At 39.2% G+C, this 27,666-nt stretch overlaps 1 protein-coding gene across 1 annotated transcript in view; it reads right to left on the reverse strand.

The window, feature by feature from the left end:
• Positions 1-5,656: 5,656 nt before the first annotated feature.
• LOC309866700 (uncharacterized protein) overlaps positions 5,657-27,666 on the reverse strand; it is a 200,931-nt gene continuing 178,921 nt past the window's right edge. The window contains exons 4-5 of the transcript XR_014312759.1: positions 11,807-12,012; positions 5,657-5,733 (exon numbers count right to left, since the gene is read on the reverse strand). The gene's annotated coding sequence lies outside the window, so the exon portion shown is untranslated. The remainder of the gene's footprint in view (positions 5,734-11,806; positions 12,013-27,666) is intronic.

A 27,666-nucleotide genomic window follows, 5' to 3' on the forward strand; every position in this document is an offset into this window, starting at 1 on the left:
TTTCACAGAAAATAGCAGAGGAACCGCTTAGAAAAATAACATAAATGCTGGTCACCTCTGTGTAGTATTTTAAAAAATGGATTGTCCAGATGATATATTGAAAGTATGACTGTAGTATAGGTAAGGAAGTTTAGGGGTAATATATTGACTGGATTAAAACCAAGTATATGAATGTTGAATGTATAAAAGTTGAGAACTGTATCTTTTTTTAAATAATTGTAACACATTACAAAGAGATATTTATTATCAGTCTGAATATTAGTTTTGGTAGAATTTCACATAGTAATTCAGCTCTCAAATTTCAGAATCTGTTTGTCCTACCCAGTATCCAATACCTGAGTCTTCCAGGAAAGCAAAGCCTGTGTTGAGATTATTAGTTAATTCAATGAAGAAAAATCTTATACAAGGAATAGAGATTTTATGTTAAATACTCTAAATCTATTGTTTAACCTAATGTATATTGTTCTATTACATGTAACAAAAATAATAATATATTTAAGGCATCTAAGTCATGAAGTCATGACTTAACTTGGATAATCTGACTAAAAAGACTGGCACTAGCTGGTCTTTGGTGTGTATGTGATAATTGTATTAATTAAAATACTTTAAATGCAGGGTGCCTGGGTGGCTCAGTTGATTAAGTGACTGCCTTTGGCTCAGGTCATGATGTCGGGGTCCCAGGATGGAGTCTGGCGTCAGGTTCCCTGCTCAGTGGGAAGCCTGCTTCTCCCTCTTCGATTCTCCATGCTTATTCTCTCTCTCTCTGTCAAATAAATAAATTCTTAAAAAAAAAAAAATAAAATAAATTTAAGTGTTCACTAATATATTTCTGAGATAAATATTAACATTTCCAAAATTTACATTATAGTTTCAACACCAATTTTTAAAAATTAGTTTTATTTTGACTCTAGATAAATTGTTTTAAAAATAAGCCAGAGAAAAGTGTGCAAACCGAATTTATATACAGTATCTACTTAATGGTAGAAACTTGAGTGCCCTTATTTTAAAAAGTTTATAGACTTACGCAGGGTCACCTTGGTGACTCAGTAGGTTAAGCACTGGACTCTCGGTTTTAGCTCAGGTCGTGACCTTGAATCCTAAGATCTGGCCCCCAACAGCCTCTGCACTCTGCAGGGAGTCAGTTTGAAGATTCTCCCCCTCTGCCCCTCCCCCTGCTCCAGCCTGCACACGCTCACTCTCACTCTCTCAAAAGAAAGAAATCTCTTAAAAAAATATTTACAGACTTACGCATCTCTTTCTAAATATTTTGTCACCTTTAAAATACTGTGATATGTGCATATATGGTAAAATGTAAACTATGGTAATATTTCTGACTTAACATGCTCTTTCAACCCAACACTCCTAGTCAAATCTCACGTATTTGTTTATGTTGTCTATAACCTAATCCTCAACTACAATGGGCTCAAATGTCTCTTCTTGGCATTTTAAAATTTATAGAATTCACATATGTGCTTGAGTGAGGTTCAAACTCCATTAGCCCTATTGGACCTAACACTCCCCTTTCGTAATATACACTTTTGTAATGAATACTCATAAATAATATGACTTATCTATACCCATAGTTACTAAATATATAATAAATAAAAGGAAAACAATGTATAAGGTACTGGTTAAACTGGTATTTTGAGATAGAAGTTCTCAGACTTAGCTACACTGTAATACTGCAACTACCTGTGAAGATACAATGAAGAAGTCAGATTCTTGCACCTGTGCATAGAATCCCCATGAATGGGGCATGAGTGGTAAATGCACACTGATGAGTCGGAGTGTGCTGCTCAGATGTACCCAGTACAAACAGCAGGGGTTCCGTTGATGGCATGATATATCAAAGTGGAAATCACTTCTTTGTAAAATTAAAAATAAGGCAATATACAATTCTTCAGTATACATTACAGTAGTATTTCTGGAAAATTCAGTTTATATAAAAGCTCTGAAAACAAAAACGTCCAACTTTGTTGATATGTAAAATTGAGTTACATTCTAGGCTCATATCATTATAAAGGGGATTCTCACCTATGCGAATGACCAATAGACTAGTCCATAGGTGAACAGTGTGGATAGGGGAGAGTCTATGTTTAAACAGCTGTCCTGGACTTGGCAGGACAGCTAATATCTCACTCCATCCATCAAACACCAGTAAGTTACCACAGTTGCTGTGATAACCCTATCTCTAGGGGGTCATAATGGCATTGTTGAGAAGGACTGGGTAAATCATCTTGCTTATCTATTTATATTTATATTTTATATTTATATTTAAATTATATTTAATTATTTTATATTTAATTTAAATTATTAATTTAATAAAATTAAATATATAATTTGAATTATATTTAATTTATATTTATATTCATAAAAAGCTGCCGAGACCATGTTTTTGATGAGTTGTAAAGTTCTAACAATGAATGTAATCAAGAGTTAGAAAACCACTGTCCATGTGTGTTTTACAGTTCATGATAATTTGCTGTCTCAAGAACAGGGCATAAAAGCAAAATCAAATTTATGGGTTTAAGTACCGTTATTAACACTTTTATGCAACTGAACCAAGAGTGAAGTCTAATTAAAAATGGTTTCTAGTGGGGCAGTACTTTTATATCGGAATCTCACTTTGAAATACATTTAGTATCCTGTTTATCACCTGAAGCCTCTATTCCAATCTACTTGCTTGAACGGCTCAATTGCATTTCATGGCACTTTTAAAGCTTAATTAAATTTTTGCAACAAGGCAGGTCTGCCCTTTAAGGCAAGGCATTTCTTTCCATCAATCTGAATTTCATACCAAAAAGCGCTTGCAAGACTTTCTCATTTCTGGAAAGCAAATACCACTTGCCTATAAATAAATAAATAAATGTGAGCTTCTTGTGGCTATTTTTAAGGGGAAAAAATCATTTGTGGCAGTATGAATGCATTTGAACTTAGAGGAAAAGGAACAGAACATCTCATCCCTCGAGACACCATCTACTACTAGAACCCTCTATTTCATCAAAGTCTAGATGATGAAAAGGTCTAATATTTGAATCAAAATGGCTTGACTTTAGTTTTACAGTTCTTCTCCCATTTAGATTATGTTGCCAAGACCAGAAAATCTAATGTATCTAGAAATAAACCTGAGTTTAATAAAGTGATTCTTGTCTCTATATCTAATTTTATCGACCAGAAGAAGCCAATTTCTTCTTCCATTTGTATTTGCTTCTGTATTTTTGCAGCAAATGATACTACCAGTATTCTCTATTTTTGTGGCAATGTCAACTATGAAGCTGCAGCCGTAGGAGGAAAAGCATAGGCAAGCAACAAGCTCCCTGCTACAGTCACCCCAGACTGCTAATCATTTCTCCTTATCCCGATCCCCATACTGGCAGAGCTGACCTTGCCCCAGTCCCCAAAATAATCTATCAAGCAGACCCATCCTTGGTGCCAGGTGTCCAGCTGTTTATGCCAGGTACAAGAAGTCATTCTTAATACCTTCGTTCCTCTTACACTATCCCTCTGATACTCAGTTCATAGAGTCCACGCAATTTTACCTGTTAGAAAGTTAAGATCCACCCATCTTTTGCAGCTGCCCATCTTTTGCAATATCAGCCTTTCCTAAACTCCCATCATGTCTTGGTTGACAGATCACACTAGCCACCAAATTGGTCCACAGATATTCCTCCATGCCCTCTCCACAGGATTGCCATAATGCATGTCTAAAAATATGATTTCACTGCTTAAAAGGCATTGATATATTACAATAGCTTCACCAAAAATTCCTTTATACGTGCTACGAAGCCCTGCCTCAGTGGCCTCTCTCTACCATTTCCACGTCACTCTATTGCTGGCTACTTCTGCTTGTTCACATGATCTCATTTCAGTCCCTCACTCCCAACCTGCCTCCCTCCAGAGCCTTGAACATGCCATTTGTTCTTCCTTATCTGGGGAGATATGAGAACAGAAAGAACTGGACTGGAACAGTTGTCCAGGTTCGTATGTCTGGGGCACCTTTACAAGCTGTATAACTTTAAATCCTCTGTGAGCTCAAGTTGCAGGATCTGTTATATGGAGATAAATAACAGAGCCTAGATCATAAAGTTATTCTCAAAAGAAACAGATTCCATACCTGTAAAGCATTTAGGAATCATCTGGCATGTGGTGAGTAGTCGGTATTGTCGAACATCATCCCTCCTCCCTTCACCTAATTAATCGCCCACTAACCCTTCAGATCTCTGCTTCTGTGTTGTTGCCTAATGGAAGAATTTCCTGATTGTCCTAACCTAACCAGGGCACGCTCCTTGCAAAGAGTCCATCATAGCGCTCTCTTTCACAGCGCTTGTTACTTTTAGAGTTTTGAATTTGCTTATATTAATGTCTAACTAATGTCCAAATCTTCACTAGATATAAACTCCTCAATGACAGGAAATGTTTTTAGTTTTGTCCAAAAGTGCATCCCCAGTAACTAACACAGTGCCCAGAACCTAATGGCACTCAAGAGTTGCTGAATAAATGAATGTTCTACCTTCTTCCTTGCTTGCCTTGCCTCTCCCATCATGTGATTTCAATGTATCTAATTTAGTGGTCTTCCCAGAACCTCCCACATGGGATTAATCTATTTTCCATTCGCCCATTACTATATTTCTCCTTTAGAATAATAATTATTGTCAGGGTGCCTGGGTGGCTCAGTCAGTCAAGAGTCTGCCTTCAACTTAAGTCATAATCTTGGGCTTTTGGGGTCAAGTCCCCACATTAGGCTCCCTCCTCAGCAAAAAGTCTGCTTCTCTCTCTCCCTCTGCCCCTCCCGACCTCCTGTACAATCTCTCTCAAATAATTTTTTTAAAAAAGAATAATAATCATTGTCTACCTTGTATCAAGTTACATTTGGTGTATATTCATGTATCTCTCCCCTGTATCCCTTTAAATTGTCATTAGAATTGGTTTCTAAAATTTAACTTGGTTTCTAATATTGAAATCTAATGTAGTTAAAGCTTTCTGATGATTTCCTCAGACAGTAAAGGCAGCCTCTTCAGCCTGTTAGGCACACAATTCACAACCTGACCCCAGTCAGGTCTTTTTTTTTTTCCAGCCTATGTTACATTTTACAACTTCTAACCCTCATTCCATATTTAGACAGGAGTTCTTTATATGTTACCTTTATGGATAATCATGTGTATCACATCTCACAGTAAAAATAATAAACAAATAGATAGATAGATAGATAAACAACCTCCCTCCCTCACCCCCCCCAAAAAAAACCACATTTTTTAAAAAAGGGATTCCTCGTCTAGTTCTAGACTCCAGCATTAAATGAAACCTGGAGCCTTTCCCATGAGATGCTGACTCACTGACAAACGTGGTGTTCCTTCTTTTATAACACTGGACGTCCAAAACTTGTGTGTGCGTAAACACATAGCAACATTTGTGGACTCAGAAATCATGTGGGAAAAAAAATACTGTTTTCCATGAATGGTCAGTGTGGTAAATGTATTACTGGTTTCATTTCTACTACTCTCCCTGGTTTGCATTTCCACCACTGAAGATGAGGGTACCCCCTCCCGCACCCTGACGTCTGGCACGGCCCCATAGCTTGCTCTGACCAATGAGTTGGAACGGACAGCTTGTGAGCTTAGACGCCAGTCCTCAGCAGACATCACTGCTATTCACTCACCTCTGAACTTCTGTCATCACCTGACTCGGCATGTCCCGGCGGGTCTACTGGCCCCAAGAAGACAGGGTGGGAGACACCTGCAACAGACGAGCCCTTACTGAAGCTTGGAGTCACCAGCCAAACCCAAACTAGAACTACGAAGCCCCAGGTGACCCGCTTATTTGCTTGTGAAGCCATTAGATTTTATAGTAGTCACATAGCATATTGACAAAAGCTAATAAACCTGGTTACCTCGGTAATCTTGGGGGATTTTTTTTTTTCTTGAAATACTTGCTATATTTTTAAGTTTATGAGCCGGTCCTTTGAAAGCCTGGACTTGCGATCTTAACGGGTAAGGTTTGTTTGTTTGTTTTCCTTTTCGAAAGCTTCATCCCTGAGTCATCCTTGACAAGAGCAATCCATGAAACTACATTCAAAATCAGTTTTTAATCACTGAAGAGAGTTGTTTATTCCTGAACAAAGTTTTGTCTCTCCGATGTTCTCCCCTTGGAATGAGTTCTCTCCTAGGAGATGCCTGAATCCCTTGTCTAAATAGACTTCTGGCAGGCTGTAGTGCTTGAATTTAAATTTAAATTTTTCCTCCACTGGTTCAAATCACACAATACAGATAACATTTGTTGTCCAGTTTCTGGTCCTCATTTAGTTCTTTTATATGACGAGTTTATTTTCCCAAAATGTCTGCAACAATATTTCCAGTTCTACATACTCTTATCGACCCTTTGTCCCTCTCCCATCAAGAGATATAAGCTATAGCCCAGCCTCCGGAACCAGGACAGAACTTTGTGACCGCCTTGCCAAATAGAATGAAACAGAATGTCTGACTTCCATAAGAGGTAATACACTTTCTGCCTGCATCTCTCTCTCTCTCTCTCTCTCTCTCTCTCTTTCTCTCTCTCTCTCAGAGCCCAGTCACCATGTCACATGTCAGCCTACATGCTGGCATTCCAGCCAACAGTCCCGGCTAAGGGACCAGCTGACAGCCAGCATCAGCCATCATACATGTTAGTGAGTGAGTGTAAATGATGCCAGTCCCCAGTATCTGCTTTCATCAACTTCTCAACCAGCAGAGCTTGTATCTGCCCTTCTACTTGACTGGGGGCCAGGGGCACCCGTGTCTGTGTCAGCCTCAGACTCCAGTGAAGAGTAGCCCTGGGCTCAAGGAAATGCAGGGAAAGTAAAAAGAGAACAAAAGAAGCTTCCCCTCCCTCATCTGGCTCCTGCCTTCTGCCGCCCTTCATCCTTGGAAGCTCTCCCCACTTTTACCAGCTCATTGCAAACAGTAGGTTTCCCAAAGGTTTATCCTATTTGTTCTTTTGGTTCCTGAACTCTCCATTTTCCTCTGACTTCTGTGGATTTCTCAGCGTTCATTTTAATGCAAAGAGACCGCAGCTCGTGCTCATTCACAATCTGGGCAATAGATACATGTTAAAAGAAAAAAAAAAAAAACACAGATAAAAGAAACGTCCATTTATCCATTAAAGAGTTTACACTTTGGATACCTATTCAGAGTTGGTCAATTTTCCAAATATTGCCTTGACAAGATAAACCTAGTCAGTGTGCACACAGATAGATTCCCAGGGCTGTCTTTGCAGTCCCGGTTTAAGCGGGGTCCCTGGTTGGGAGAACTACTATCTCTTGGTCACTGAAGGAACTTCAGATGTACAGTTGGTTACACCCAAGTTTACATTTCTGAAGTCCAACTCTATTTAAATAGACCCCTTTCAGTGGAGTTTGATACATAAACCAAACCCCACCTTAGATAAACCAGTGAAAAATGCATCAAACAGTTACATATTTCAAATGTTCTCCTACTTCATTGGGAATCAACTCCTAGTGACGCTGACTTAAGCTCCCCAGTACTGCCCTAGTTTCTAGCTTTTCTTCTGTGTCTCCACGTCTACTTTCTTGGCAACTTTGTGGAGGAGAGCTTTACCGTCTTCCAGAATATATCTCGCCTCATGATGCAAAATCTGTCTCGTCTGAATCAGAAAAGAGTTTCTTCTGATTTTCTCCGCACGAGCTGCAGTCCCTTTATACCTTAACTTCCTCTGGCTGTGTTTACTGCTGTGGTCCTACCATGACCCAGGGTCGAGCCTCACAGATGAAACCTGACAACCCAGACCACACCATTTATGATGGCTACGGGGCCCCTTTGATTCTTTACGTATTTAAGAAACTTTATCCCTGTAGTTTGGGGAGAAAAAAAAGTAAACACCTGACTGATATTCATGGTTAGCATGTGGGGTGGGGGAGAGTCTAAAATGATTCTTAAAATAATTGATTAATGTTCTGGAGTAAAAGGATTAGAAGTTTAAAAAAAAAAAAAAGATCAAGTCTACAGAGGCTAGCAGAATCAGATTCATTCATCCGTACAGATGGGAGAAATTTGTGTGACCATCTGCTCCCACTCCCTTATTTTGCAGATAAGGAAAGCAAGGCTAAAGAAAGTGGCTGAAGTCATGCAGTAGTCACCAAAAGTCAGAGCATGGTGTGATCTGGCCCAGTGTGTCTCTCCTTGGGATTGCAGTCCTGGTTGCCCACCTCAGGGTGGCTGGCATCTCTGTTTGCTCCACTAACAAAATGGGAGCCCAGGTGCAGGGTGACCTGTCTGGCCACAGACACAGAAGTTTTGAGGGACGTCTGGTAGAGCACAGAAATACATCTTGGGCTCCACGAGAAACCTTAAAATAGCTCCCATGTGGCAGCCCCGCTTGGATGGCTTTGCAAAGACAGTCACTGAGCCAACAACCCAGAGGAAGTTTTCAGTTCAAGGTTGAAGAAGCTTTCAGCCCAAAGTCAAGGGGCTGGAACCTCAGTAACATTCTAATAATCCAGAAAGGTATGCAGCCCTGCAGGTACTGAGGACTGTTTAAGGGGAAGTGTTGTCAAAGTTAAAAACAAAGGATTCTCTTTCATTTAAAGCTCTTGTTTCTGATTCATTCTGGGTGGTGAGGAATATATCTTTAGGTGGGAGAGTGATTGACACGTAATTGTGGATGCCTGGCAACCGTCTTCCGGCTCGCACCTGCCTATCAGAGGATAGTGTGTGGCAAAACTGAGAAGTGGAAAGAAAAATAAGCAAGGGAAATTTCTTGAATCCCAAGGTGACCAAAGTAGTAATTAATATCTCCACATACTGGTCACTGAGTAACGACTTTTCAAAATAAATGCAGTAATTCACTAGCTATTAGCTTGGTAATTCACAGGGCATGTGGCTGGACAAAGTGCTTTTATTTTCCCCTAATGCCATGCCATATGAAAGCAGGCATTTAACACATGCCTTTGACCACCCCAGAGATATCTTTTAGGAGTTAGGAGTTGAAGTAACATCAGTCAGAAATAAGGAAGCATTCTATCTCCTTATACAAAGATCTGCAGAATCGTTATAAGAATTGGTCTTCTTGGGGCACCTGGGTGGCTCAGTGGGTTGAGTCACTGCCTTCGGCTCGGGTCATGATCTCAGGGTCCTGGGATCGAGTCCCACATCGGGCTCTCTGCTCAACGGGGGGCCTGCTTCCTCCCCTTTCTCTCTCTCTGCCTGCCTCTGTGCCTACTTGTGATCTCTCTCTGTCAAATAAATAAATAAAATCTTTAAAAAAAAAAAAAAAAAGAATTGGTCTTCTTGTTCTTAAAAAAAAAAAAAAAGAATTCCAAGATCTGTTAATGATCAGATAAAATGTACAAGGATATTTTTTCCACATTTTAACAGAGACTATAACTAACTTTTCAAAAAAGAAATATAAGCAGATAATAAACATATATAAAAATGTTCAATCTAAGTAATGACCCAAAATGCAAATTAAAAGAGAAACAACTAAATCAGCACAGATTAAAAAAGAAGACAATGCCTAATGCTGATAAGGGTACAGTGAAGTGGGCAATTCTCTTTTGATGATAGAAGTGTAAATTAATTTACTCTTTCTGAGGGAAAAAAAAATAACAATATTCATCAAGAGCCTGAAACTGCTTATAGCCTTTAAACCAATGATCCTATTTATAATTCTCTTGCCTGAAGAAATCATTTTAATACAGACAAAGCTTTATACAAAATGTTGCTTATGCCAGCACATTTATAATATCCGAAAAGTCAAAACCAACTTATAGATCTACGTATGGTAAGATTTAAAGAATAATTAATAAAATCTATAAAATACCTACACATAGACATACAAGAACAAATTTTTAATACTAGAGAAACAATTTTCATATCTGGATGATGAGGTTCTCCAAATTCTATAACACTCATCACAAAATAAAATCCTAAAAATGGATGATTTTTTTAAAAATCAATAAAAGTTACCAACCAAATCACTTTACAAAGGTTTAGAGTTTTATTCCACTACGATAACCTCTTCAGTTGAAATGAGATCAAATGCATCAAAGTCTCTTGTTACAAAGTAGCTCCCTCAGTTCCCAGACCCTGAAAAGGGTTCTAGTCAACCACATGGAAATTTAATTCTGAACCCAGTATTTGTGATGTGTACCTGCTACTCAGCCTCTCTAGTTAACCAAGCCAGACACCCCAGAGTCAAAAGCCCTGCACCACTGTATCTCTTCATCGCCTCATTTGGACTTCTTTACTTATTTCCTGCCAGATCCCTAGTTATCACTGGCTTCGCTGTCTTCACTGAAAATATTACCATCACTCCTGCAAATCTTCCACTTCACTGGAAGCCTCTATCTAACGACGCTAACTGGCCTCATTCTATTACTTGGCTACTCTCTTCTTTTCCTATCTGTTGGAATTAAACCCCTTTTGATAGACGCCCCATAACATGCATGGAGATTTCCCACTTCTAGTACACTTCAGCATGTACTCTGCGGCATGGGAACTCCATCGCTTGGTAACAGTTTACTAATTTGTATATATATAATTTAAAAATATAGTTGGCAATGCCAAGAGGCATATGTAGGGATGTTACACTTGCCAACTTCTCTGAAGAATTCCTGTGAAAATAATGAAGGAAAGTTTCCTTCCTTCTCAAACGTCACTGATCATGCTTGGCAAGACTCCCACATGTCACTGGGTATCAGCACAGCCCATAGAGAAGGCCCTGAAGAACAAGGCCAGAGAAAGTCAACTCTGAAGCAATGGAATTCATGACTCTTCCTAAATATCTCTGTATAATGAATCCTAATGGGGAACAATTAGCAGCCAGGCCTATGACATCAGCTTTCTATGATTTGAGACTGATTTGTTTTAGGCAGGTGTTTTGGAGTGTACCATAGCCAAATTTCATGTGATAATAAGCAAGTCATGAAGGGATTCTACCATCATGGAAAATGAAGTAACCTTACCCCCAGGTGAAACTTACTCACTTATTCATGGAATAAAAGTGACCTGATTAAAGAAGAAACTGGTTTTACGAATTCTTTTTTTTAGCACAGCCATTCAAAACAAATTTCCCCAAAGCACCAATACTTTCTAAAACCATTGAAGGCTTAGAGCGCTTGACAAAAATACAGTGCATTGCACAGCAAAATAATCTCTTTTCCAGAGACTGGACTGGATGTCTATCATTATTTTTGATGGTTTGAAAAGACATTCAGCCTTAAGAGTTAAGTACCCTCTCTCCTCCTTCCTTCAGTGTCATTTGTCACAAATTGGGAACTTGCTTCAAAATGACTGCATGTTTTTCAGAATATCTTGTGGCCTGCCTTCCTGATCACCAACTTAAACAGCTCTCTCCTGTTAATTTGCCCGAATGTTTTGAAGTCACAGGTTTTTCTTTACAGACCCTATTCATATTCGCACAGGGAAATGTTTTTCTAAGGGAAGCTGCAAAGAAGAAAGTGTTTCCATTATTGACTCAGGCTGCAGTATGAAAAAAAAAAGAGAGAGAGAGAAAGAAAAAGGAAAAGAAATCAGAGCAACAAAAGACCAACTGAACCAAGAGGGAAACCAAAGACCGAAAATGTCCCCAGGATGATGGAAAGATGAAATAGTCCTAAAGCAGCAGACCTTTGAATAAACACTAGGGATCTGGAGGAAAGTTAATTAGAATGAAAATAAAATTTTTATGAGAAAATGGGAGAGAGAAGAGATTTGAAAAGGGCATGCAAATAAAATTTTTTTAAAAGCCAGAATATTCACGTTAAAAACAGGGATTGAATACAAAGTAGCAAACAACGGAGAAGGGCCAGGCTCACCTTCACCAGGGTTTCATCATCAGAGCCAGCTTTTAAGACTGGAGAAGCCATAGATCTCTGTCTAATCCCTGTTATCTCTTGCCTTGTGTAACCATCTCCGAAAATATAGTATCTGTCATTAAATCAACGTTAGGCCTGTGACTGTATATCGTGGTCATCTTTTGGAAAGTCAGTGACCCAAGGAGACAGCTGCCTGGGAGGCAATCCTGTGTGAAAACACAGACACAAGAGGTTGTATGTGAATCACTGCCCATGGCTTCGATTTTCTGCATAGCAAAATAAGCACAATTTGGATATGTCTCTCCGTGATATTAATTAAACAAACTTGTAAGCAAGTACTATGGGCATGGCCTAGGCCAGGAATGCAAAGTGATAGACAAATACCTCTGTTTCCAAGTAATGTACAATTTAATGGGGAGGGAAGAATAAACAACACAGAGCAATAGGTACTACGAGGGAGGAAAATAGAAAACATCTCAGAAGTTCAAAAAAGAGAGAGATTAATTCCTACTAAGGGTCTTAGAAAAGCTTCTTGAACTGGATATTGTTTGACTGGGGAGGGAAGGGGAGTTAACCAAACAGAAGGAAATCGAGTATTCGAAAAGAAAGGTATTTTGAGCAGAGAGAAACATGAGTCAAAGCACAGAGTTGAGAAATCTTAAGCTGTGTCCATGAAGAACACCTGAGCCAGGTTGACTAAAACACAGGGCATATGGGAGAATAGAGCTTGGGTCTTCCATTCTTTAACAAGGCTAGATGGAGAGAGGTCAATAGGAGAGTTTCTAGAGCCATTCTGCTTGGATTCCAATCTGTTCTCCACCATATCCTTGCTGTGGGATCTGGGGCAAGCAAGTGAATTTTCTTGGCCTCCATTTCCTGTCTGTGAAATGGCAATTATCTGGACATGTATTTCATAGAGTTGTCATGGGAAACAGGGGCCTTAGAAAAGTCCATGGCATATGATGAGCACTCAATGAATATGAGTTTTTAGCACCCTTATCTAGAGAGCCTGCATACATAGGAAGGCCATAAGGAAAATTATCTACCTACATCAAACTAGCTTCTTTAACTTAAACATGGATATCTTGGGCCATTGAAAGTGGGAGAGCAGTTGTTAAAGACTAACAGGTAGCTGCATAGTATTCCATTGTGTATATATACTATGCAGCCATCAAAAGAAATGAAATCTTGCCATTTGCAACGACATGGATGGAATTAGAGCGTATCATGCTTAGCGAAATAAGTCAAGCGGAGAAAGACAACTATTATATGATCTCCCTGATATGAGGAAGTGGTGATGCAACATGGGGGGTTTAGGGGGTAAGAGAAGAATAAATGAAACAAGATGGGATTGGGAGGGAGACAAACCATAAGTGACTCTTAATCTCACAAAACAAACTGAGGGTTGCTGGGGGGAGGGGCATTGGGAGAAGAGGGGTGGGGTTATGGACATTGGGGAGGGTATGTGCTATGGTGAGTGATGTGAAGTGTGTAAACCTGGCAATTCACATACCTCCACCCCAGGGGATAAAAATATATTATATGATTATAAAAAATAAAAAAATTAAAAAAAAAATTTTTTTAAAGACTAACAGGTAAGTAATGGGATATTCTTGCATTCCTGATCTTACAATGTGCATAGGAAAAACAGCTTCTCCGAGAATTCCATTCATCTACAAGCATAAGGGCTCATTGTTCTTGCTCAGCCTGTCCGTGAGACAAGGCAAGTCAAAGAATGGCTAGTTTTGTAGAAAATGGTTTAAAGTTGGGCATTCCTTTTCTGTGGTTTTTTGTTTTTGCTTTTGTTTTTTGTTTTTTGTTTTTTTGCTTTCCTCCTTAGCCAGAAACTCTGGCATCTGTGAAGGTCCAAGTATGCCCTGACTCAAAGATCCATTTACGGGGGAGGGTAAAGTTTTCCTGAACCGTCTTAGGGTCCCTGGCTGGGTCTGAAAATTAAACTGGAAAAGACAGATGAACAGGAGAAAGGCATATATACTTAGTTGACATGAGTCACATTCATGAGAGCCTTCATAAGGAAATGAAGACCTGAAGAGATAGTTAAACCTGAGGGGTTTTTTTGCCAAGTTTGACAGAGAGTAGACAGTCATATAGATAGGTACGATAGAGAATGTGAGGTAAGTGCAGTGAACTGGAGGAAACTTAGCCAGGTTTATTTATTCAAATTCTTCCTTCTTGGTGTCCCTCTATCTTGGAGATAAGAATGCTCCTTTCTTCCAGGCATGGAGTAGGCACCTCTCACATGAGGGTTTATGACCCATTTCAGGAGGAAATGGTGGCTTCTGCCATTTTCTCAAACTCCTTCAGCTTAATAATATTCAATGTGCCAAGGTGCTCTATTTGGGGGATCATGTGTCCTGTATCCTATCACACCCCACTTCTAAGCACAGTTCCACCATGTAACTCTATTTCCACGAAGAAATCCAAATCAGCACAGAGAGTAAAAACAAGATTTCAGTAAATTTATTTTCCTTCCTCTCTCAGCAGATACATATTCTCTTCTTCTCAACTATTAAGTGAGAAAAGGGCAGGCTACAGTTAAACAAAAAAGCAGAGTCAAGTCTTAATTTAAATATAAATAAATGTGAACCTTAGAATCATGTATAGTACTAATCCTTTCTGGAATATGTGACTAATGGTAATCTCTGGCCATATCTAAGGAATATGTGCTTAGCCAGACACTAAAATAACTTAGCTCAGAAGAACTCTCGTACTTTCTTCTTCCCTGCCATGAATGATTAGCTGTGCTATGAACTGTGACCTCCTCTAGCAGAAAATAGGTTTAGAGAATGTGAGAATGCTCATCGAGAAGGGAAAGGAAGAGGGAATAAACCTCTTTTTGAGAATGAATCACTATCACTAATTAAGACAGCGATGTTGACTTGCAAAGCCAAAGGTTTACAAATTAATGAACTATTTTCCACTCATAGAGATCCTTCAGTAGTTGCCTCTCCACGCCCCCCAACCCCATCTTCCCCTACTCTCTCCTCCTCACCCCTTCTCTCCCTCCCCCTGTCCCCTTTCTCTCCCTCTAGGCCTAAGATATGAGAACTACTTCTATGTTTGGCTCCATTTCCCATTTTTGTACAAATCTCTAGACAAATAAAGACACAAGTTTCATTTTTCTCACTTTCTAGGAAGGCTAAAATGCACACAGTACAGAGGAAACCTAGTTAGCATTCTTAGTATAGGATTCTATATCCCCTTACCAATTATAATTGCATTGTCTGCCTGGAAATTCTATTTTAGACACCAAAATGAATAGATGCCTAGGAATACTTTATTGTTCCTATCCTTATTTATGGCTTACTTTCTCTCCAGTGAAGCCTTCGTTTATTTACTGAATTATGGAACAGAGAATCTGGTCAATCCTGGGCTTGAAAACGTAGAACACAGCCTACTGAATAATGTTCTAGTAATTGATCAAATTGAATTCCAAGTTACTTCTTGTCCATACCTAGTTCACATTTTCTGACTATTTTCCAACTGAGCATTGAGAGGATATTGCCAGCATTGGCTAAGTAATACTGTGCTTCTCCTATTTCTATAGAGGCACTGGAAGCCTTTCAAAGAAACTTTCATCTATTAACTCTCACAATGGTTCTGTGAGACACGGTGACATTCATGTCTTTGAAATGATAACAAAAAAGTCAGCTCTAAAAATCTCCTGATTAGGAAAACAATACCCTAAATCTATCACGAGGAACTAATGTGGTTTTCTGTGCTAATTCAACTTTGAAATTCCATTTTCTTTATATTACTAGAATTGTTTCTGTTCTTAAACAAAGGTTCGTTTCTGCCACTAATTGTCTTTATAACTTTGGGCAAGACATGTAATTTCGCCGCATCTGAGATCTCTTATCTATAAAGTAGATGAGGATTTCTAGCTAAAAACGGAAGTTTGATACACCTCAAAAATGACAGAAGATTATAAAAGGTACGAACCCTTAAAAACAGAGAATAGAAGATGAAATGACCACAGGCAAGACACGTCCACGGTGATACAGAAGATGAAAAGCAGATAGAGGAGTGGCAATTGTCTGCAGAGAAGCAAGAAGGCAACCAAACTGGCTGTAGAGGAGAAAGTCCGGGGATGCCTGGGCAGCTCCATCAGTTAAGTGTCTGACTTGATTTCAGCTCAGGTCATGATTGCAGGATAGTGAGATCGAGCCTCACATACAGGCTCCACACTGAGCATGGAGCCTGCTTAAGATACTCTCTCTACTTCTCGCTCTGCCCCTCCCCTGCCTGCTCTCTCTCTAAAATAAAGGGTAGTTTCCATAGAATGTTTGAGAAATAAATTTTAAATATTCTCTCAGACAGAATAAGATAAAAACATGAGCAACATAGGGAGAAAAAGTCAGAAAAATCATGAATCAATCAGATGAGACCCACCATTGCTCCACCCACAGATTCATGGATTTACTTAGGTACAAATCCACTCTACACATCTGTATATTAATTTTTTTCCATGGCTATTTTCCAGTCATGAAGCACATCTGCCAAGTGGTAGTGATAATTTAGGAAAGAAAATTCTGTACCTTGAGCCACAACTGCATAATCTGCAAATAAACTACACATGACACCAGAAGCCAAATATGTTGTTTCCATTCCTTTTCCTGATTCCTACCTCCTTTAAGCTTCATCAAAAAATAATTAAGAACTACATCTTTACCTTATCCATTCAATCTAACTCATTTTGGGGAGTTAGCCTCAAACCAACATTTCATTCCTATTTAATTGCCACTATAAATGTGAAAAAGAAGGTCAACAGGAAAAAGATAAAGTAATAAAATCACAGTTTCCCTAAACTGTATAATTTCTGTCCAGATTTGTCAATTCTTTATCATTCCTTTATATGCTGTGTGGTCTGTGTATTTCTAGACCTATTTGTCCTTTCTGCATCTCAGTGTTACCTGCACTCTCGGAACCTGCTTTAAATACCTTTTAGCTAATTGGTTACTCCTAGCTGCATTGCTTATGATCCCACAAAGAATATGATGGTGGAAAGAAAGCAAAAATAGTAAAATTTTTAGGGGCACCTGGGTGGCTCAGTGGGTTAACCCTCTGCCTTCGGCTCAGGTCACGATCTCAGGGTTCTGGGATCCAGCCCCACATTAGGCTCTCTGCTCAGCAGGGAGCCTGCTTCCCCCACCTCTCTCTGCCTGCCTCCTGCCTACTTGTGATCTCTTTCTTTGTCAAATAAATAAATAAAATCTTAAAAAAAAAAAAGTAAAATTTTTAAATTGTTGAGATTCAGAGAATTCCATTATTCTGCATGGAACATATTGTAATCAACTTCTATAAAACAGAACCTCAGCCATACCTTTTTCACACAGAGATCGAGTCCTTTCAGAGACCATGTATAGATTTATATACATTTAACATAAGCTACAGTTAAGTACATCCATATTTAACCAGATGAAAATTGGTAAAAAATGATCAAGAACTGCCTTAAAATGTGCTTTTTTTTTTTTTTTTTTTTTAAATAAAGAGCTGTTCAAAAGAGAGAGAAAGAGAGACCCATAAAAATAGTTAACAGTTGGGTTCCCAACCCCGAGGTATTTCTTTTACTTTAAGGATGTAACCGTCAGGTCATATTTAGCACCAGCTAGCAGCATTGCTTTTTTTTCCCCCCCTTCACCTGCTATGTTTTGCAGTTATTGGGTAATTCAAGAGCCACCTGGTATCCATAGCAGAAATAGATAAAATGTTAAGAAAGAGAAAAACACACTTTCACCAGGGAGAGTTTAGAACTGGGGGCTGATCTTAACAGTTTTTTCTCCTGCATTCATTATCACCATGATTATCAAAAGTACGCTCTCTCAAAGCATTTAATAGAGTTCCTGCTGAATATATCATTTAAATAAACTTGACCCCTTTATCGTCAAGGCAAAATCTCAGAGTAGCTGATACAAGCAACAATTGAAAAATGCCACCAAAACTCATTCTTATCTTGAATGGACAAAGTATATCAAATGAAAGCATGCCAAACTTATATAAAGACCACACGTAGAAAGGTTGTGGATAGAGAATGCCCTCAATCCTTTCACTCCTTAAAACAGCACCTTACCTCTCTGAAACCCAAACCACAACCAAGCTGACCTTGGCCAATAGTGCCATCTAGTGGTTGCTATAAAAGTTGGCCCCTCCAATCATTTCTTCCTCAGCTCACAGTGATCATGTAATAACTCCACTCTTTCATTACATGTAACTCTGTTCACTTTACTTCGAGTAATTTTCATTTGGGGGAGCAAGAATTTTTTTTATAATTTTCAAAATAGTTATTGAATTGTGTTTTGTTTTCCACCAAAGTAAGACACTAATAAGCATTAAAAAGTTGTAACATAGATATACAAATGAAAATCAGACATAAACCCACCGTGCAAAATAGCCACTAATGGGTTTCCCCATTAAGATGGCAGATTTAATACAGCACATAATTTCCCTTCTTTATCCAACCCCATTCAATTACAATAAAGGAATTTTTGTTAAAGACATAAATCAACCAGGATGGGAGTTACTGGAGAAACACAGTTTAGAAGATGAAAACAGATCATGAAGATAAATTGGCTTCCAGACCCAAGGCAGGAGAATCTGAAGTCAGCAGTGGAGAAAGCTAATCAGCACCCTAATTTACACTGTAAATTCCAACTACTTCTAGAACTATGAGTGAGCAGTGGAGACAGAGAAATTAAAATAAGGAAAAAATGTATTATAGTTGTTTAAGTTGCAGTTAGACCCTTTTCCCCACAGCATGCTCCTAGATGACTGGCTTTTCCCAATACCAGCAGCATCCTAGAGTTTCATCTTGAATGAGCCAAACCGGATTTCAGATAACTGAGGAACCATGTACCACATATAAAGGGTAATTAAGGTACCAAATGCATTTAAAATGTTTTGTTCTAAGTGCTAAAACCTTCAGCCCTTGGTCCTACTTTTCCACAACCCTGGGAGCCAGACCTCCATTTCCCCAGCAGGAATCAAGCTGGGAAAACTCCAGGTAACCTCAGAGAACAAGGTAACAAGGACATAAGCATCAAATCACCCTACAGTGAGGCTCAAAGGTCCACACAGTCGATAAGAGCTTTAGGCTCACTTTTAATTTCTAGCAGACAACCAAAGATCAATCAACGTTTGAAGAAATCGGTTAACAAGAAAGATAAAGACGAAAACTGGGAAAAAATAACTTTAAAAAAGGCTTAGAGAAAAAAAGCTTAAAAACAATCTATAGTTACTATCCCCAGAGCATTAAGAGGAGATATTACATCCATGAAGTATGGTGCTAATAAGAAAGCTCTTAGAAATTAAAAAAGTAACAACAGAAATATTTTTTAAATCAATAGGATGTATGGAAGATACACTTGAGAAAATCATGAAGAAATTACAGAGATGGAAAGATGAATGATAAAGAGATGGAAAATAGAAAAGAAAAAAGTTAAAAAATTGAGTGACATATAAGTAAAGTAGCATCCGAATATTAAGATAATTTGCATAAGTGCTCCAGAGAGAAAAAACAGAGGGAAGGATATCATAAATTAAATCATTCAAGAAAATTCCCCAGGAAAAATAGACCTAAGTTTCTAGCTTGAAAGGAGTTATAAAGTGCTCAACACAACAGATCAAAATAGACCTACACCTAAGGCACATCACTGTAAAATTTCAAAACACTGAGGACACAGAAAGGATCTAAATGCCTCCTGGAATTAAAAAATAAAATAAAATAAACGAAAAAAGAAACAGGTCACAAGACACCTGTGTGGCTCAGCTGGTTGATCATCTGACTCCTGGTCTGAGCTCAGGTCATAGTCTCAAGGTTATGAGATCAAGCCCCGCCTGGGACTATACACTCAGTGGGGCGTTTGCTTGAGATTCTCTCCCTCTTCCTCATCCCTTCTCCCACCCACATGCACTCACTCTCTCTCAAATAAATAAAAAGTTTTTTAATTTAAAAAAAAGGGTTACATACCAAAACAAAACAAAACAAAACAAAACAAAAACGGCATCAGAACAGCTTCTGACTTACCAGAAACACTGGAATATAAAAGAAAATGGAACAATATCTTCAAAATTCTGAAGGACAAAGACTTGTAACATAGGACTCTAGGCTTGTTGGGTGGAACATTTAATAAAGAAGTATAGAGATGCATATCTCAAATTTATCTATCATCTATCCCTTCTCTGGAAATCACTGGTAGTTGTGTTCTACCAAAATGAGGAAGTAAACTAAGAAAAGAGAAACTAAGAAAGAGAAATACATAAAACGTAAAAAATAATGTTCCAACCTAAAAGAATGATGAAGACACTCTCCAAGGTGATGAGGAAGCAAGAACCCCAGGAAAACCATTGAGCCACAAGGATAGAGGCAAACTGGCTTATATCAAAACATATTAGAAAGTATGTGACTAAGAATAGCCTAAGTGGGGCTCCTGGGTGGCTCAGTTGACTAAGTATCTGCCTGTGGCTCAGGTCATGATCTCAGGGTCCTGGGATGGAGCCCCATGTCTGGTTCTCTGCTCATCAGGGAGTCTGCTTCTCCCTCTTCCTCTGCCTGCCGCTCCCCCCAACTTGTGCTCTCCCAATCTTTCCGACAAATAAATAAAAATAAAATCTTCAGAAAAGAAAGAAAGAAAGAAAGAAAGAAAGAAAGAAAGAAAGAAAGAAAGAAAGAGAAAAGAAAAGAACAGCATAAGGTCCCATGTCAGTAGGCATCTGTCCCTCCAGAGGGAACAGGCAGACATAATTAAGATCAACCAAACCAACATTTTATTAATGTTATCTACAATAATGATGGCATACATTTGGGATTCAAAGATGAAACTCCAAGAAATATTTCTAACAAGATTTCCCAAAAGCCTGACATCACTTTTTCACTAAATATCTTGAGAAGAACCTTTTGGTCCTTAGAGACAATAATACTAATTAAATATGAACCCATTTCATTCATGTGTGTGTGTTAAGGCATGCACACATATAAATGGTGGCAAATGTATACAATTTCTCTAGAAAGATACATGAGAAATCTATAATATTTGTTGTTTCTGGGGAAGGTAACTTAGTGGAGATAGAAAGGTATATGGGAGACACACCTTTCACTATTTACTTTTTTGTCTTTTTTGATTTCTATGACACAGGCATACACTGAGTAAAACAAAATGTTTCCTCTCCAAAATGAGAAGAAGAAGAGCATTTAGGTGCATTATCTGCTACTCTCATGTCCCATCAAGCTCTTACAGTTTCATTTACTCACACATACACATTTATTTTTAATGATTTCCCTCTTTCCACTTGCGATTCCTTCCCCCCACCAACAATCCTAGAGGGGAAAAAATCTCTCTTTTTATTTCATTTGTGAAGCAAAAAAAATTATCCTCATTATGGATGATCAGTCTAAGAGTACTGCTAATGATATTTTCATATCAAGGAAGAGTAAATCGGTAAGTTCTAAAGGGAAATTAACCATAATAGTCATTGCCATCAGTTTCTGAAAACTTTGCCTCAAAGGCTCAGATCATTCAGATTTTTAAAATAATTTTCATGTATCTCCTCTTTTCCTCTAATTAAGACTACTTTACTTTAAGCACCAGCTTTAAAGATTAAGCAACTATTTCTTATTCAATTTGTTTTCAGATGTGTTTAATTACTGTCCTGCTGCCTGGCTTCCCCGTTTACAACAGGCAGGCTCCTGATTTCAGCTGCATCAAGCTTTGTACACAGGCAAGGCTGTCTTAGAACAAGCAGGAGCTGGGGACCTGCCCCGGCAAGGACGTAACTAAAGGAGAACCTAAAAACAATCTTTAGGAACAAATAGCAATTAGCAGGTGGACATGGCATATTAGACCTGGAAATAAGGATAACCAAGATGTCCAGGTGTAGCCGACAGCCAAAAGGTTCCACGATGAGCAGCAAACAAATGGCGCCACAGGCCAGTGGGAAGAAGCTTCAGAAGACTGGCAAGGGCAGCTGATGGAGAACTAAGGCAGGATAGAAAGCCTAGGAGGGCCAGATAGGGATCATATCAGTAACTGGGATGCAAGATAGGAGCTACGTCACTGGGGGAAGAGCCAGTAACATGCTGCAGTTAGGTCAAAATCTGATCCTAAGTCAACAGACTCCTGAAATGTAACTCCTTGAAGTCTCCTTAAGCAAAAGGACTTTTAGAAGAACCCAACTTGGCAACCTAATTTAGGAAGAGAATTAAATGTTGGGAAGAGATTTAAATGTTAGAATTAAATTGCTTAATCTAAGAACTTGCAGTAAAAACTGTAGACAGTGGTCAAGGACACCAGGTGGGGTGTCAGCAGCCTAGGGACACAGTCATCATTTATATGCCCCATGATACCAAAGAGTGCTCTACATTCCAACCTTTCAAAGTCACCTTTGTAAACATAAACTTTACAAATTAGAAATATTTCGTATTTAGGAAGTGTTTACTCTTTTGCCATCTGCAATGAATTATATCTTAAGCATTGTTTGGATAACTACATTGGAATGGTTGACTCTGGGTTGATCCTGAAGGTCCTACAATAAACTAGACAGGCCGGTACACGAGTGCACACACACACACACACACACACACAACATCCCACTCAAAGTGCCATGAGCACACTGCCATTGATACACACCAGTTGTTCCCATTTCGCCAGCGTGCTGCCCATAAATGCAGCCCTGTGGGATTTCAAAGCTTCCATGAGAGATCTTAAAAGTTTTATTCTCAATACTCCTTTACCTGAATCCATTTCTTAGTAGTTTCAAAACATGATGGGAACTTCAGTTAGATCTTATAAATACATCGTTCATGGACATTTCATCTAATCATGATAAACCCAGTGGAATCAATTCAAAGTTATTCCATAAAGGACTAGAGAAGAGAATTCTCTGGCCAATGTGTGTTCTTAATAGTGCAAGAAGCATATGGGTGAGAGAATCTCAGGCATTCTCAAGGTAATAAACTCATGCAAAGGAACAAGAAACAATTAAAGCAAATCTGCCATGGATGTTGGACTTGACAAATCACCTCTCAGCTTTGCAACAGGTAGGGCCTCAGGTTAGCTTTCAATCGAGGCGCTGAAGGAAACGTCTTCAAAATCACTCCTTATGTCATTACCCTCCAGAGAGGCTTGTTTATCAGAAAGGCACCTTGGGTTTCTAAAACAAGAGAAGGACATATGTTCTATGATTCCAGGGACTACAGGAGTCCCAGGCACCAGCAGATTAGAGTGAACTGTTCACCTACTTCAGCTCATTAAATTCAACAGAGGTGCTATCTACACAGCAGGGTAACGACGCTCATAAATCTGCAGTTGGCTGTGGATCTACCACACTCGACACGTTCACGCACAGAGCCTCTCCACAAACTGTCTTACTAAACACGGCCACTGTGTTATGTCTAAGCACCATTTAGACAAGAGTGTTTCTCCCAAACTGTCTTCAGCACACTTCCTTCACACCTAGAAAGCATGGACAGTTCATCAAACCTGTCTCACACACAGAATTTTCACATGTTGAGAGAATATATTTTCTGAGGGGAAAATGCTATTCAGTTTTATAGAATTTGACAGGCCAAATTTAGAAAAAATAATTTTTCATGTTCTGATATATCCAGTGAGAAATAGTCAGTATGGTTGCCCTCCCCACCCATTCCCCCCCGGCCCCCTCCACACACACACCACCCACCCCATGTAAGTCCTATCCACCTCCTTGGTCCATGCAAAATTCAAGATATCTCTCTCCTTTCCTAGGTCCAATGGTTCTTATTATCACTAACAAACACTTAGCATATGCTGTTCCATCTTACTTTTTATTTATTTTAAGACTTTATTTATATACTTATTGAGAGAGTGTGTGTGAGTGTGTGAGCTGGGGGAGGGGCAGCAGGAGAAGGAGAAAGAATCCCAAGCAGATTCTGCAATGAGCACATGATGCTTGACTCGGTGTTTGATCCGATAACCCTGAGATCATGGTTATGATCTGAATCCACCCCATGGTTATGAGCTGAAACCAAGAGTCAGACACTAAACCCACTGAGCCACCCAGGCACCAGCCCCAACCTCCCCAGATTTTTCTTTAAAAACCAAGTTTCAGGGGCACCTAGGTAGTTCAGTCAGTTAGGTGTCTGCCTTCAGCTCAGGGTCATGATCCCAGGGGCCTGGGATCAAGCCCCACATTGGGTTCCTTACTCAACAAGGAGTCTGCCTCTCCCTCTCCTTTTGCGGCTCCCTCTGCTTGTGTGCTCTGTGTGTCAAATAAATAAATAAAATATTTTTAAAATTAAAAAAATAAAAAGCAAGTCTCATATATTCATTGCTCATATATAAGCTATGTACATGTTATGCACACAGCATAACCCATTGTGCAGAGTAAGCACATAGGTCCTTGCTGACAGGGGCATACTGTTATCAACTTAAACTAAAAATCAATTTTCTTGAAATAATTGCAGTAGTATTTATGTCAGTGTTTATTTTCACTGGGTTGCTCAGATGCTGCCTAGGCAGGGGGATTTGAAAGTGACCAGAAGACCTTGCCTGGATCAAAATATCTCCCTCTGGTTGCTGGTTTTCTCTTTTTCAGTCTGAATTTTCCCACTAAATGAGTTAAAATACAAGAATAAGGGCATAATTCGCACGAATCTCAAATAACAAATGTATTTTATTTCCTTGCATATAAGCAAGCCATGCATCCAGCCTCTCTCACTCAGTAGAAGCACCTGAACGCTACAAGAAGGAAGAAGGTTCCCTGGGAAGAGATCTTTGGTGAGGATCAGCCAGAGGCCGGGAATACAGGAGTTAGGATACCTTTGCTTCCTGGTCTGCCCAGGCCGGTCTCCGTGTACTCCAGCACCTTAGAACAAATATTCCCGAAGCCCCCCTTTCTCCCTCAGAAGCGTCCCATTTCGGGCAGCAAATCACAGATGTGTGAGGTCTTGGGTTTCAATGGAGGTCCACTGGCCTCTGGAAGTAACTGAAAAGGATTATTCTAAGAGCTGGAACTGGAACTCACTCCTTCAGATGCCTGATTCAGTACCTTTTTTTTTCTTTTCTTTTCTGGCCAAGGTCTTAAAATAATGCGATTATTGTTCTCAAATTGTCTCCTCTCAATTACGTTTGCCACCCCCCCACACACACACCCCATATGAAGCCTATTGATGACTGCGGCAATCACTGGTCATTCTTTCCATGACATGGAAAAACCATGGTAAAACCAGGACCATGGTAAAATCAAAATTAGCAGCTCCCTATTATGCTTACTAGCCTTCTCAGCTAACAAAGAAAATTACATGCAACCATTTTATGTTCTGAAGAGCAAGTTCTTGACATTTGTGAGGGATGAAACCTTCACCACCTGCCAAACTCATTTTTACAATTTTTTACTCCGACTGATTCACTTCCTCTTCTCTTCCTCCCTAGTGCCAACAATTGGGTTTCTTTTTAGATCTACTTTCACAATTGCTTCCTGAGTGTGTCTGCATATATAACAAGTCACGAGATGTGGTCGTGGGAGGCTGAGCAAGGCAGCTTCACCAGCTAAAGGATTCTCCTCAGCATACTTCTGTCCCACGACTCCCAACCGTCCCTTGGCACACGATAACATCAGAGAGATGAGGCTTTCGAATGGGGCCTCGGCGGCACAATTCTGGGTTGCCATTCACGTTAGATGTGCAACACAGCTGTCCCACTCTTGCTTTCTGCTGGCCGAAAATCACAAATGTCAATTTGTGAATTTCAGGCATCCACTAAATTTTTTTTTTAAGATTTTATTTATTTATTTGACAGACAGAGATCACAAGTAGGCAGAGAGGCAGGCAGAGAGAAAGAGAGGAGGAAGCAGGCTCTCCGCGGAGCAGACAGCATGCACTAAATTTTTAAAAAATGCAACTTATTTTAAACATTTTATTTAAAACTTTATTTTATTTAAAATTAACATTTAAACATTTTATTTAAAAATGGGTAGGGTTTTTTTTTTCCTAGGCGAGTTTTGGTTCTGTCTGAAAGAAATCTGAATTCAGACTTAGGAGATCTTCTTTCTCACCATAATTTCATTTATTTCAATTACCCACGATCGAGCTCCATGCAAACTTTGATATCAAATTTGCGATGGAGAAAACAAAAGAAAATCATCTGGGATGGGGCCACATCTCTTGATCTAGTTTTGTCACCTATCTAAGGACAGGCAGGTTTTGATGGATCTGTTTACACATATCTAGTCACAGAACATAATGATCACATTATGCTAAGCTGATACTCTTCATCCTTACTGCGGAGAACAGATACAGACCTCCCTGGCATTTATCACAGCCAGGTTTCTAAAAGGAGGATGAAAATGGAAAATTTTTTTGAACCAAGTTTAATCTCCCATTATACCTAATTTCATGATTCAGAAATATTGCTTTTGGTAAATATGACTCCTAAAAAGGCTTTTAAGCAGATATAGGGATTAATGCGGAAATAAGTTTAAAAATGCAGCTTTCAGAGTCCCCCATTGACCCAGTGATTCACATGAGAAACACCCTTTGCTTCAGGCAGAACAGGAAGTTACCATATAACACCTTGGAGATAGTTGATGCCTCCTCGCATGTGGTAAGCTATCTTTTAAAAAGTTTCTGCATCAAAATCTTTCACAGAAGCTCACGGAGAAAAAAATATATCCAGCTGTTCTTAAAATGCAAAATGCTTAACCGACAGCATGATTATCAGTTGAAGCCCACAGAACTCTTAGTTGTCAGGGGTTCTCAAGGGCACGTTTTGCAGCTTTGCAGAATTCTTACTCATTAAATGCTTGGTTCATAAATAAGGCTTGCATCTTTAGGAGGTGGGGTTTTAGCTCTTAAGTGCTTGTCATCCCTTGGGCAACAGAAGAAGTTATGTTCTGAGAGTTGCTAATAGAAAACTAATTACAAAAGACAAGGAACCCCCCATTTATTCCTCTGAAGAAACAGAGCTAGATTTCACTGGCAATGCCAAGTGGCATCTTGAATTAGATAATTCTATACAAACAAACAAACAAACCAAAACCTCTCTAAATGAGGGGGGAGGTGGGTGGACATAGGTACAAATAGGCTCTCTACACTGTTGAGAAAATCTCAGTTGACCTTTCCTTTGCCTGTGTAGCAATCACTTCTCTATACGCATACTTCTACAGACCATGATCCTAGGGATTTTCTCATCGGGTCCTATAAAAAAGATTCTGCCTGCATGAGCCAGAATTTAGTCCACTTGAGTTGTTTTGTTTCTTTATTTTTCAACTTTCTTTTAAAAAAATTTTAGGCTTACCGATAGTTACAAAAATAGTACAGAGTATTCCCATACACCCTTCATCCAGCGTTCCCTAACGTTAACATCTCAAACACTGGTACCGTTGTGAAAATGAATACTGGCACGAAGCTATTAACCAAACCACAGACGTGACTTGTATTTCCTGTTTTCCACTAGTGTTGTTTGTCTGGTCCAGGGTGCAATCTGAGACACCACAGTGCACGTAGTCGCCATGCCTCCTTAGTCTCCTCCACACAATGACAATTTCTCAGTCTTTCCTTGTTTTTCAGGAGCTTGACACTTTTTAAGGAGTGAACAGGCATTTTATAGAACATTTCTCAGTTTGGGCTGTCTGATGTTTTCTCAGGATTAGACTGAGGTTATGAGTTTTGGGGGGAAATACCACCGCGGTGAGGTGCCCTTTTGATAACCATCCCTGAGATGGTTTTGAGCAAGAAATAAAATGGTAAAAAGTTCTTATCCTCTAGCACAAAGTTGTAACATCTTACAAATAAGTGAAAAGTTGTTTAAATATGAAAAACAATTGTTAGCATGGAGTTCCAGATTCTAAACCTGGGTCTGTTTGCTTTA

Source organism: Mustela nivalis (assembly GCF_964662115.1).
Source record: "Mustela nivalis genome assembly, chromosome: 6".
Lineage (NCBI taxonomy): Eukaryota > Metazoa > Chordata > Mammalia > Carnivora > Mustelidae > Mustela > Mustela nivalis.